Source organism: Fomitiporia mediterranea, assembly GCF_000271605.1.
Source record: "Fomitiporia mediterranea MF3/22 unplaced genomic scaffold FOMMEscaffold_10, whole genome shotgun sequence".
Lineage (NCBI taxonomy): Eukaryota > Fungi > Basidiomycota > Agaricomycetes > Hymenochaetales > Hymenochaetaceae > Fomitiporia > Fomitiporia mediterranea.
In genome coordinates, this window is record NW_006760395.1 from 2050735 (window position 1) to 2061947 (window position 11213).

An 11213-nucleotide genomic window follows, 5' to 3' on the forward strand; every position below is an offset into this window, starting at 1 on the left:
CCTTACACAATATATTAATGACAGTTCTGAGATGTCACATATGATCCTCAATTGTGTCTAAATAAATTACTAAGTCATCTAGGTAGATATCTATCCAGTCACTCAAGTAATGCTGGAAAATGTGGTTCATTAATACTTGATAGGTGGCTCTACTATTACAATCACCTAATTGTATTACTTCACTAACTATTGTTCTATCCAGAGTGTTGAATATTGATCTGTTTACATGCTTAGGGATTATTCTAATCTGTTCATATGTGTCTTTGCCATTAATGAGCAATTTATACTTCTTAGAAGCTACTCTCCTTAATACTGATTCAATATCTAGTAAAGGAGATGATAGTTTCTTAGTATTCTTGTTGTACTCTCTAAGATCAATAACAGTTCTCAATTGTATAGAGTCTTCCTTGGTCTTTCTAGGCTTTTGAAGTAGTAGCATAAGTATTACATTTGATCCTATAACTACTTTCCATCTTCCTAATTAAATATAGTCCTTTCTCTTATTTTACTATTACTCTCTCAAAGGATTTGGACAAGTTGCCCTACAGAACTTGTATTTCTTATCCTTATTTATGAGTAGTATACTATGATTAATGGCTCTGAGAAGTGGTAGAGACGTTTCTAAAGTATCTTTAAACAAATCCACAGTATATTGCTTGATTTCTTGTCTACATTTGTCAATTTCTCAATCATAAGTATTAATAACCTTTGATGAAACGACTATGACTTGTTCTCCTGTTATTAGTAAAAGTATTATACTTTCAATCTATAGTCTAGACTCATTGAAACTAATAGAAATCCTGTGTTGGAAGAGGAACAGTATTCCTAGTATAATATCATAGTTATTCAAATTCATGATATCAAAGTGCTGTATTGTGTTTATCTCTCCATATTGTATTCTAGCATTAGTACAATAGTTTACTTTCAATCTAGAGCCTTGTACTACTAATTGTATAGGTAGAGGTTTAGCTAATACAAGTTTCCTGACACTTATTTGATCTACAAACTTGGTGGACATGAAATCTACTAATGATCCTGAATCAATTAATGCTCTCACTAATTCTCTATTGATTTTGATTGTAATTATGATAGGACATAGTATTGATCTCTTAAAGTCTTTAGTATAAGCTGTAGTATGCTCAATTGTATTAAAATCATTAAAGTTAGTAGTCATAGTATGGATTTACACAGGTAAATCATACATATATGCTCTATTTCCAGATATAGGATGTGAGTCAATGTTTTCCATGCTTGCTACTAAATACATTAGCTCAAACAATTCAGGATTAAAGATATCCTCTATCTCTAATAGTTCCTAATGATTGTAAGTGTATTTGGCTGAATATTGAGCTTGTCTAAGTAGAGAATACTATTCTCTAACATTAAATCTGTTCAGAAAAGCAATCTTAACAGGTAATGTGTACTCATTTCTGTTCTCTCAATTGTCTATAATTGTAAACTACATGTCTGTACTTCTGAAAACATAGAATCGATTGTGTAGATACTTATTCCAAAGTCTTCTGTTGTATTTCTAGTCAAAACAGTACAGAATTCCTTCCATAAGACATCTAGTAATTCCAAAACATACTGTATCATTGTATTCACTGTAGAAATTGCCATTTCTGTAGATCAATCTCATTCTCCTCTGATTTCTCTTTCTAAGTTCAGCATTTACAAGGGGAATCTTTAATTCCAAAGTGTCAGAAGAGGTTTGTAGCTTTAAATCTGATTGTTCTAAACTAAATACTTGTAAAATAGTATTGTAACCAGTTAATGAATTGTAATTCTCATTCTTCTGAGTTGTAGATTCATAACTATTGTCTGGATAATGTATCTGAATAGTCATAGATTGTATTCACAATGTAGAAGATGATGGATCCATTGTATTGTCTGTTATAAGATTCAAATCCAAGTAATTATCATCTTCCAAAGTATTAGTTAACTTATCTAAAGTGGAATAATTAATATTAACACTCTTAGACAATGTATTTGTATTGGAAACACTGTTCAGCTTTACTGTACTGTGTGTAGAACAATCTTTAGCTAAATACATAGTCTGTTTACAGATAAAACATTGTCCTTTAGCTCTCATATTGTCTAGTTTAGCTTGTGAATACCTTTTCACACCTATAGAATAAGTCTTCTTACTATTCTCTTACTTATTCTGCCTAGTATCTTTGTACTTTGGTTTGTAGTCCTTAGATTGGTCTTTCTCTTTAGGACTTACACTGTTAGACTGTATACACTGCCTGTTACAATTATTATGATTATAATCATAATTCCTGTCCTTTAGTTGATTCTTATTGTCATTCCTATAGTTCCTCTAGGTGTTCTTCTTCTATCTATCTTTTCAATGGTCTTCTTTGTTACTCTGAGGATAGAATCAATCTCTAGTATCTGTATACTATTTAATTCTAACAGCTTTATTTGCTTTTTCAATGTTCTTAAGCCTGTCTTTAAATTCTTCATATAAAACTGTGTCTGGATTCAAACAATCCAACTGTAATTGCCTTTGATACTTAGGATGAAGTCTATCCTATACTCTCCTGGTTAAATCTCTATCAGAAATATTGTCTAGATTGATTACTTTCATTTCTAGATTGTACAAATATTCCTATATGACTCTGTGTCCTTGTTTCATTGTATTAAACTCTTTCCTAAGCATTTCTACAAAGTTAGATAGGAAACAAAAGTCTATTAGACCTTTAAAGAATTGTGATAAGGTCCATCAAGATTTGTTCATACTTATTTTCTATAGATAGAAGTCTATAGCTTGTCCTTTAATGAAATTAGGTAGTACTCCTACTTATTCTTTAGGGAAATAATGTAAACCTAATTACTTTATATACTGATTGACTTCCATGACAAACTTAGTGTATCTTTGAAGGTTAGGTTCACCTGAATAAACTGAAGGAATGATAGGTTTTGTACTCTGTATCTGTATCTTCAATTTCAGAAGTTTCTTATTCTATTTCCTCTTAGCAAGCTTTTTACACTTCTTAGTACCTTTAGAGTTGCTTGAATCAATGTCTGTAGGTTTGAATAATGTATCACTATCATTGCCATTGTCAGAACTTGAGTATCCACTTGAATCCAAAGAATCTGAAGAGCTATTGCCTGGATCTGAGTCAGGATCCTACCTTTTTACAATTTCTACTCTCTGTATTGTACAATTCACATAACTCTTTCTTACAAGGTTGTCTGAGAGTCTCACTGATGTGAATCTATTTGTCTATAGTGTATTCAAGCTTTGTGGCTCAGTAGTATCTTGTGTGGTTCTTTTTCTGTGGCCTTTACTATTCCTATTTATACTACACTTGATAGAGAGTACAGAACTGTAGTGGAAATTCTTTTCCTTACTCTCTTTGCCTTTTACAGTTTCTGATTCGTCTTCACTGTCATCAGAGACATTCAGAACTGTAAGTTTCATGTCTAGGTTTGGTCTGTTCATTTTAATATTGTGTTTCACACTAGGTGTATGTATTAATCCTTGAACATTAGTATAATAGTGTATATATGCAAGTATTTTATTCTGTAATGTGTATCCTTGCCCTGCTAGAGTGTTGTATCTGTAGTATATGTCCTTGCCTTGATTTTCTATCTTGGGGCAATATGTTTCTTACTTGAAACAAACCAGTAATTTGTGAGGAGTTCTGAGAGCCTTACTGTAGCCTTCATTTCTAAAATTCTATTGTCCTGATTCTGCATTTCATCTGTACTCTATCTCCTGAAAATACATTCTTTGTACATTAGAATCTGCTTTACTAGAACTGTCTAGTTCTACCTGACTGTAATTACAAATGTTTAGAGCTTTTCCTTTATTCACTCTTACACTTTTCTTATTACTAGGTACAGGTTTACCTGGATCTTTCTTCTAAGGACATGTGCTTTCAAACTATAGAGTATCTTCCAATTGTTTGGACATTCCTTTAGTAGCTTCTGAGTGTTGACAACATACTTTCTAATACATCCATTTAGCTAACTTGTCTCCAGTTAGTTTGAATAGATCAATTGTGTCCAAATCAATGTTTCCTTCATGTTCCTAATACACACTATTGTACTTATGAGTTCTCTTGTTTAATTCCTCAATATCAATTCCTTGATTGAATGGACTGGCTAGCCTACTCATGGCTTTCAGTGTCTCTAGCCTAGAGATGTTTCTGAATGTCTTTCTAGCCTTCTAGAACATTTCCTACTATAAGGAAAGTGTTGTTCCTTTACTAATACTCTTGTTCTTACTGACAGAATTCTCAATACCAGTTTCCTAAGTGTTTACACTCTCTGTACTGCTATTGTCTACTTCTGTGAGTCTAGTAAGGTAAGTACTTGCTAGTGTCTGCTCTATAGTGTGTATTAGTCTAACAATATACACTAGTACAGGTACATGCCTTTGTTCTACATTACTTGTATGTAATAGTTCATTAGGGTGCCTCTAGCCTTGTGTAGACAAGGGCTTATCACCTAGCAAAGGGTCATCAGATTGCCTCCAGCCTGTAGCAGACAAGAACTTATTCTCTAGTATGTTAATAGTGACTTCTGGACTTGGGGGCCCTTCCAGGATTGTCTGCTAAGGCTTGGTGGCCACATTGTGTTCAGTACTCAACAGATAATCTTGTTGTCTATTGTCTGTATACTCTGTTAATTTGAAATCTGTAGTGTGTACTGTTTCAAATCTCTCTACATTCAGGGAAAGCTACTCTTTAGCACTTCCAAATAATGCTTGCCTCTTACAATTTTGACAAGGAGGTCTCTCTGTATTGAGTGGAACAATCTGTTTGCATCCCTCAAGTGTTCTGAGTATTATAGTAGTTATAGTAAGAGTATATGTGTTTCTAATTTAGATTTACAAACTACTCACTTGTTTCTTTGAATTTGAAGGAGTACTAGGTAATGTGAGAAACATACTAGGGTGATCAAGCCCTCAGTTCCAGTTGTCAAAGCCTAGCAGGTTTATAGAAAGGTGGGTTCAGTCAAAAATGTGTAAGGATAAGTATACTAGCCTTACACAGAGATTCTCTCTTTACTAGCACACTCAACTACTAACTAGGATAACATAGTAATCAAGCACTAAGAAGGAGAAAGAATCCCCTAACCCTTAGCTTGAAAACCCTTTATATATGTATATACATGTGTAGTAGGATACAGGGTAGTCTAGTAAACAAAAAGGAAAACACTCACAAGTACTTACAACACATGTTGTACAAATGTACAGTGTAAGGATAGGTATACTAGCCTTATACAAAGATTCTCTCTTTACTAGCACACTCAACTACTGACTAGGATAACTTAGTAATTGAGTACTGAGAAGGAGAAAGAATCCCCTAACCCTTAGCTTAAAAACCCTTTATATATGTGTATACATGTGTAGTAGGATATAGAGTAGTCTAGTGAACAAAAAGGAAAACACTCACAAGCACCTACAACACATGTTGTACAAATGCACAGGTAGTGTAATTGTTACACTTGCCCTCCAGCATTTAGTCCTAAATACTAAGAGAGTTAGTACTAGAATAAACAAAATAACAATACAAAAACAAAAGAAAATGTTAGTAACTTACTACAAAGTTTAGTACTACTGTGCTAGGATGTTCTCCACAGCTATGAATGTGTCTTCAATTGGTTCTATAGTGGACTGGATGTGTTCCTGTCCAGCTTAAACATGTTCTACAGTAGAACTGGTGGAACTTACAGTGGATTGGTTGGAATAACTATCAGATTGAGTAGAAAGTAGTAGATTTGGTAGTAGAGTAATGTCTTAAGTGTTGAATAAGCTCAGAGCACTCATATCAAGTACTGAAGTAAGATTAGTAGATGTTGAGAGTAATTGTGAATTGATCTGAGAGTGTTTATAGTTGTATGAGTAGAATATAGTGGTTTCATTATTGATTTGCTCAGCTCTACACTTTACACTTAAGTAAAATAGTAAGGTACATACACTCATAATAATATAATGTAGAATATATGTGTATTTACCTTGGTTCAAAGCCATGTTCTTATAGTATACAAAGTCCTAGAACACTTGTATCATCTTAGTATGTTGAACACAGTCTTAGAACAGTAGTAGTAGGCTCAGTCTTGTATGAGAAGGAATGTGAAAGTTATACAAGCATAATACAATAAGATAACACTCTAGGAGTTACATAGTAGGGTTGAGGGAATTGTTGTGGATAGCCCTAGAGAAAGCTACAATCTCCTTAAGCTTCTCTCAATCAAAAACATAGTCAGTACTTGTACTGTAGTTGTGAGTAACCTAATCCTGAGTGATTGGTTGTACTTGAAAGCTAACTAAGAGTTGTAGAGGAGGATGAGGCATATTTGTACCTTGTAGAAAAGCAGATGCAAATGTATGAGTAATGGATTCTTGAGTAGTAGACATAATATGTATAGTAAAGTGACTATATGTACAGTTTTTAAAATCTTTGTGTATGTCTACCTGTATGTCTATACTGTAGCATTGTGTTTGAAAGGTTGCCTCATGTTTTACTAGACTGATACTAATGTAAGAGTTATTAGTATTGAGTTTTCCCTTTCCTAGAGTTAGTGTATTAATAGAATCAATTCTAAGTATGTCTAAGTATTCCTTTAATGCCTCAAGGTGTGCAATTTTATCATAGGGTAGCCATGTGTGATCTCTAGACTTCTGTCAGCAACAGTGTAGAGGGGACCTGAAGGCTTAGCAAGGGGACCCAGGCTACAACTATCCTACACAACAGAAATACAGAACACAAGTACTGAAACATAGTCAGAACTTGTAGAACAGGCAGAGAGAGAGAGTGAGACAAGAGTAGAGTATATAGAATGAGCCTAAGAGTACAGGACTACCTAGAGTAGATGAGATCAAGACTACAGGACTAGTCTGATCTTGTATACCTATATATACTAAACTACACAAGAGTACTTAGGGAGTATGAGCTACTAAGAATGATAAGTTATGAAGAATGAAAGAAAGGAAGGTCAAAGATAAAGGTACAAAGAATGAAGGGATGGACAAAGGGTAAGAGACTATAGAATGAACAGAGAATGAAGGGGTGGTCAAAGGAATAGAATGATGAAGTAAGGAAGGGTAGTAGTAAGAGTCAGTATATATATAGTTTATAGACAGCACCCCTGAGGGACAGAAGTCCTGAGTTCTGGTATGGAAGGGTGCAGAACCCTTAGAACTGAAGGTAAGAGAGTAGAGAATCATAACATTACCCTCCCTCTAAAACTAATTGTCCTAATTGGTGAACATTGGACTCAGTCAGCAGCTTAGACATAGGTCAGAACAATAGGGCTTGGAAATCTATAAGGCTGAGTTTGTGTAGAGTACTAGGATGAAGCTGATAGAAATCTCAGATTGCCTTAAGAGTATAGACAAGGTTCTTAGCAGGTTCTCAAGTGTGCTCCTCAACTGGGTACCCTTTCTAGTGAACAAGGAATTTGAGTTTTCTGTATAGTAGCTTAGTATCTACTATGTACTCTACTTTGTATTCTGGTTCAGAGCTAATGAGTTCTGGTAGAGGTAGAGGGGGTCTTTGTTGTGAAGGAAACCTAGGATTATAGTACTGAGACAACAGAACCTTATTGAACACTGGGTGTATACACTTCTATGTTGCTGGAAGTTAGAGTTTGTAGGTAGAGACACTGACCTTCTTTTCAATAACAAAGGGTCTGAAGTACTTGTTGTCTAACTTCTTTATTGAGTAATCTAAGGTCAGATTAGTGGCTTCTAGCATAACCTTGTTACTAGGCTAGTAATCCTTAGCTACAGACCTCTTCTAATCATAGTTCTGCTTCATAACCTGTACTACCTTCTCTAAAAGAGCTTGTGTGTCCTCTCTAGTCCTGTGTATCTGTTCTACAAAGTCTATTACAGATTCAGAACTACTGTTCTAGTTTGGAACTGTCCCCTAGTACAGATGTCTCTTATAATTGAGGAAGAACAGGGACTGTCCTATTATAGAGTATTGCTAGTTATTGTGTACAAATTCTGTCAGAGCTAACTATTTAGACTAGTCTAATTACTGATAATTGATGAACATTCAGAGGTAGAGCTTGATCTCCTGATTGACTTGCTCAGTTTGACTGTCAGTCTGTAAGTAATATGTAGTAGAAGGGTTCCCTTAAATTCTGAGAAGTACATACAAGTCCTGTATAAACTTTAACTTGAATTGTAGTCTGTAATTGTGAATGAGCTTCTAAGGGAGTCTGTACAACTAGAAGACATGATCCTAATAGATACACACTATACCTTTGAAAGTGAGTTCCATTCAGGTTGGAACTGTATAGACTTGCTTAGAGAATCAGTCAACAATTACACAGATAGTATTGTAACCCTAAGACTTAGGTAGCTTACTAATCAGGTCTACTAAGACTTCTTTCTAAGAGTGATCTAGGATCCAATACAGATGTAGAGGAGCCCAAACCCTTGTCTGGTAGGCCTTAGTCTATTAGCACATATTATAACTAGTCACATACTTTAGGATTTCCCTCTACATTCCTAGCTACTAGTAGTTCCAAGTGATGAGTTCCTACATTTTGTGTTAGCCTGAATGTTCTACAGTCAGATTGTTGTAATAAGCTTAGATAATGTCCTTCTACAGCTTCTGATCCTTTAGAACATACAGTCAGCCTTCCTAGTAAACCTGTCTATCCTTATCCTCCTCCTAATCCCTAGCCTGCTTCTCTAGCTGCTTTACTATAACCTGGTCCTGTGTGTGTCTTAGAGCTTACTATATACAGGTGACAAAGTCAACATTCTTGGATTTGAGTCAGATTTCTCAGATTGTCTCAGACACAAAACAGGAATTGTTTAGGAGAACAAGATTTTTGTTATTATTCTCCCCCCTTTTATGACCTGCTTGTCTTGAGAGTAAATCAGCTTTTGTTATTTGTGTTCTAGGTTTGTGAGTCAGTACAAAGTCATAGTTCTACAGTTCTAACATCTAGTAGGCTTGGTAGCAGTTGAGCTTCTAAGGTGCTCAGAAGTACTAGAGATTAAGGTGATTACTCTAAATCTTAAACTTCTGTATAGTACTAAGGAGATATTAACACTACTCCTCTAGGGAACAGACAATTACAAGGAGTTCCTTGTCATAGATAGGGTAGTTCTGTTCTGTTATAGAGAGGGATTCTGATTGGAATACTATTAGACACTACTTTCTATTAATAAACTAGGACAGTACTACTCTATTTGCAAAGTTGGAAGAGTTGGCTTCAACTCAGAACTTGTTCACAACTGTCAGAACTACTAATACAGGCTTGCTAGTAATAGCCTACTTGAGGGACTCAAACACAGACTGCTGCTAATCATCCTATTACTAAGGAACATCTTTACTAGTAAGATTATGAAGGGGCTAGACAATAGTACTAAAGTCTTAAATGAAGCATTAGTAATAGTTTACAAACCTAAGGAATGCTTGGACCTGTTTCAGGTTCTAAGGTTGTAGCTAGTTCTGAACTACAGTTACCTTTGTCAGATCCATACAGACCTCTCCTCTACCAATTACAAAGCTTAGATAATCTACTGACTCTTGTGTAAAAGAGTACTTTACTTCTTAGAGGAACAGTTTATTATCTTAGAGCTATTGTAGAACTGCTTGGATCAGTTAGTAATAGTGCTTGACTGTCTGGGTAAAGATCAGAATGTTGTCCAGATACACACTAACATGCTCTAAGTCAATCAGATCTGTAAGGATGTGATTCATGAATGACTAGAATGTTACAAGCAAGTTGGTTAGTCTAAAGAATATTACAGTCAGTTTGTACAATCTACAATTGGTTTAGAATGCAGCCTTCTACTCATCTCTGTCTTGGATCTGAATATTGTTATATCCTTATCAAATGTCTAACTTAGTAAAAACCCTAGATGTATGCATCTTATTAATGAGCTCCTGAATCAGAGGGAGTAGGTACTTGTTTTTGACAGTACCCTTATTAAGACAATAATAATTCTGGACTGGGCAGAACTTCCTATCTTTCTTTTTGACAAAGAAGAAAGGGGAGGCTATAGAGGACTTTGAGGGTCAGATCTGACTGTTCTGAAGATTTTCCCAAAGGAACTTGTTGAGTACCTCCTACTTGTCTCTGTTGAGCAGGTAGACCTTGTAATCCTTAGGTTGGAAACTCTTAGTCAATTCAATTACATAGTCCTAGAGACAGTGTTTAGGAAGCTGGTTGAATTCCTCTTTACTGAAGACTTTAGAGAACTCTCAGACAAAATCTGGTATACTAGGTCTACATGCATTCTAGAGTAGAGTTGTTCTAAGAGGGTTCTAGACTGGTTCTATCTTAGACATCCTTCAGATTGACTCTGTTCCACCTTGACTGGAATATGTATTCACATATCTATCCTAGTCAAAAAAGAACAACTAGTTACCTTCATTAGAACTGTTAGTAACATTAGAAGTGTCTACATCTACTCAGAACAGTAGTACAAGGTAGCTGTAAGACTCAGGACACTAATTGAATGTAAGTGTCTACTCTAACTAGTTAATAGTAGGATTGTGAGCCTTGAGCCATTTGAATCTAATAAAGACATCTGTCTTTCCAAGGTTAGTAACTCTGAACTCAATACTTTCCTTATGATCCTGAATAGTCATCTGTAGTTGGACAAACTTAGTGATCTGACTATTCTAGTTTAGGGTTCTGTCTGTATTGTATACTAGGATCAGAAGTAGAACACATTGAGTAGGGAGGTAGTGTTCCTATACAAAGGCCTTATTAATACATGAACTAGTATATTTACTGTCTACTAGAGCTATTGTTTGGATCTGGAGGGATCCTAAGAAGGGAACCAAGAGGACAGGGATTTAGAGCTAGTGTCTAGAATGTCCTCTAATAAACTGCTACTTGTTCTGAAGGGAACATACAGCTTGTACAGTCTTATTGTCTGAGAGGGTAAGTATATACACTAACATTTCCTTATTAACCTCTCTCTTTTGACAAGGACAGACCTATGTCCTTAGCTGTAAACTTAGCTGAGACTATCCCTGCTTAATACTATAGACAAACTACTGAGTAGTGAACAGGGCTAGGTAGTGTTCTGAATGTTCTAAGATCTTAGAACACAGAAGTAGTAGGTCAGATTGTACAGATTTAGACTTGGATGAAGTGTAAAGAGAAGAATCAGAAGAATCAGAAGAAATAGGAGAACTATCTACTTTTGTTTTTGTACTTTTTCTTTCTAATAAATAATTTTGTTGATTTATTTTTTCTACTTTTTCTACTTTTTC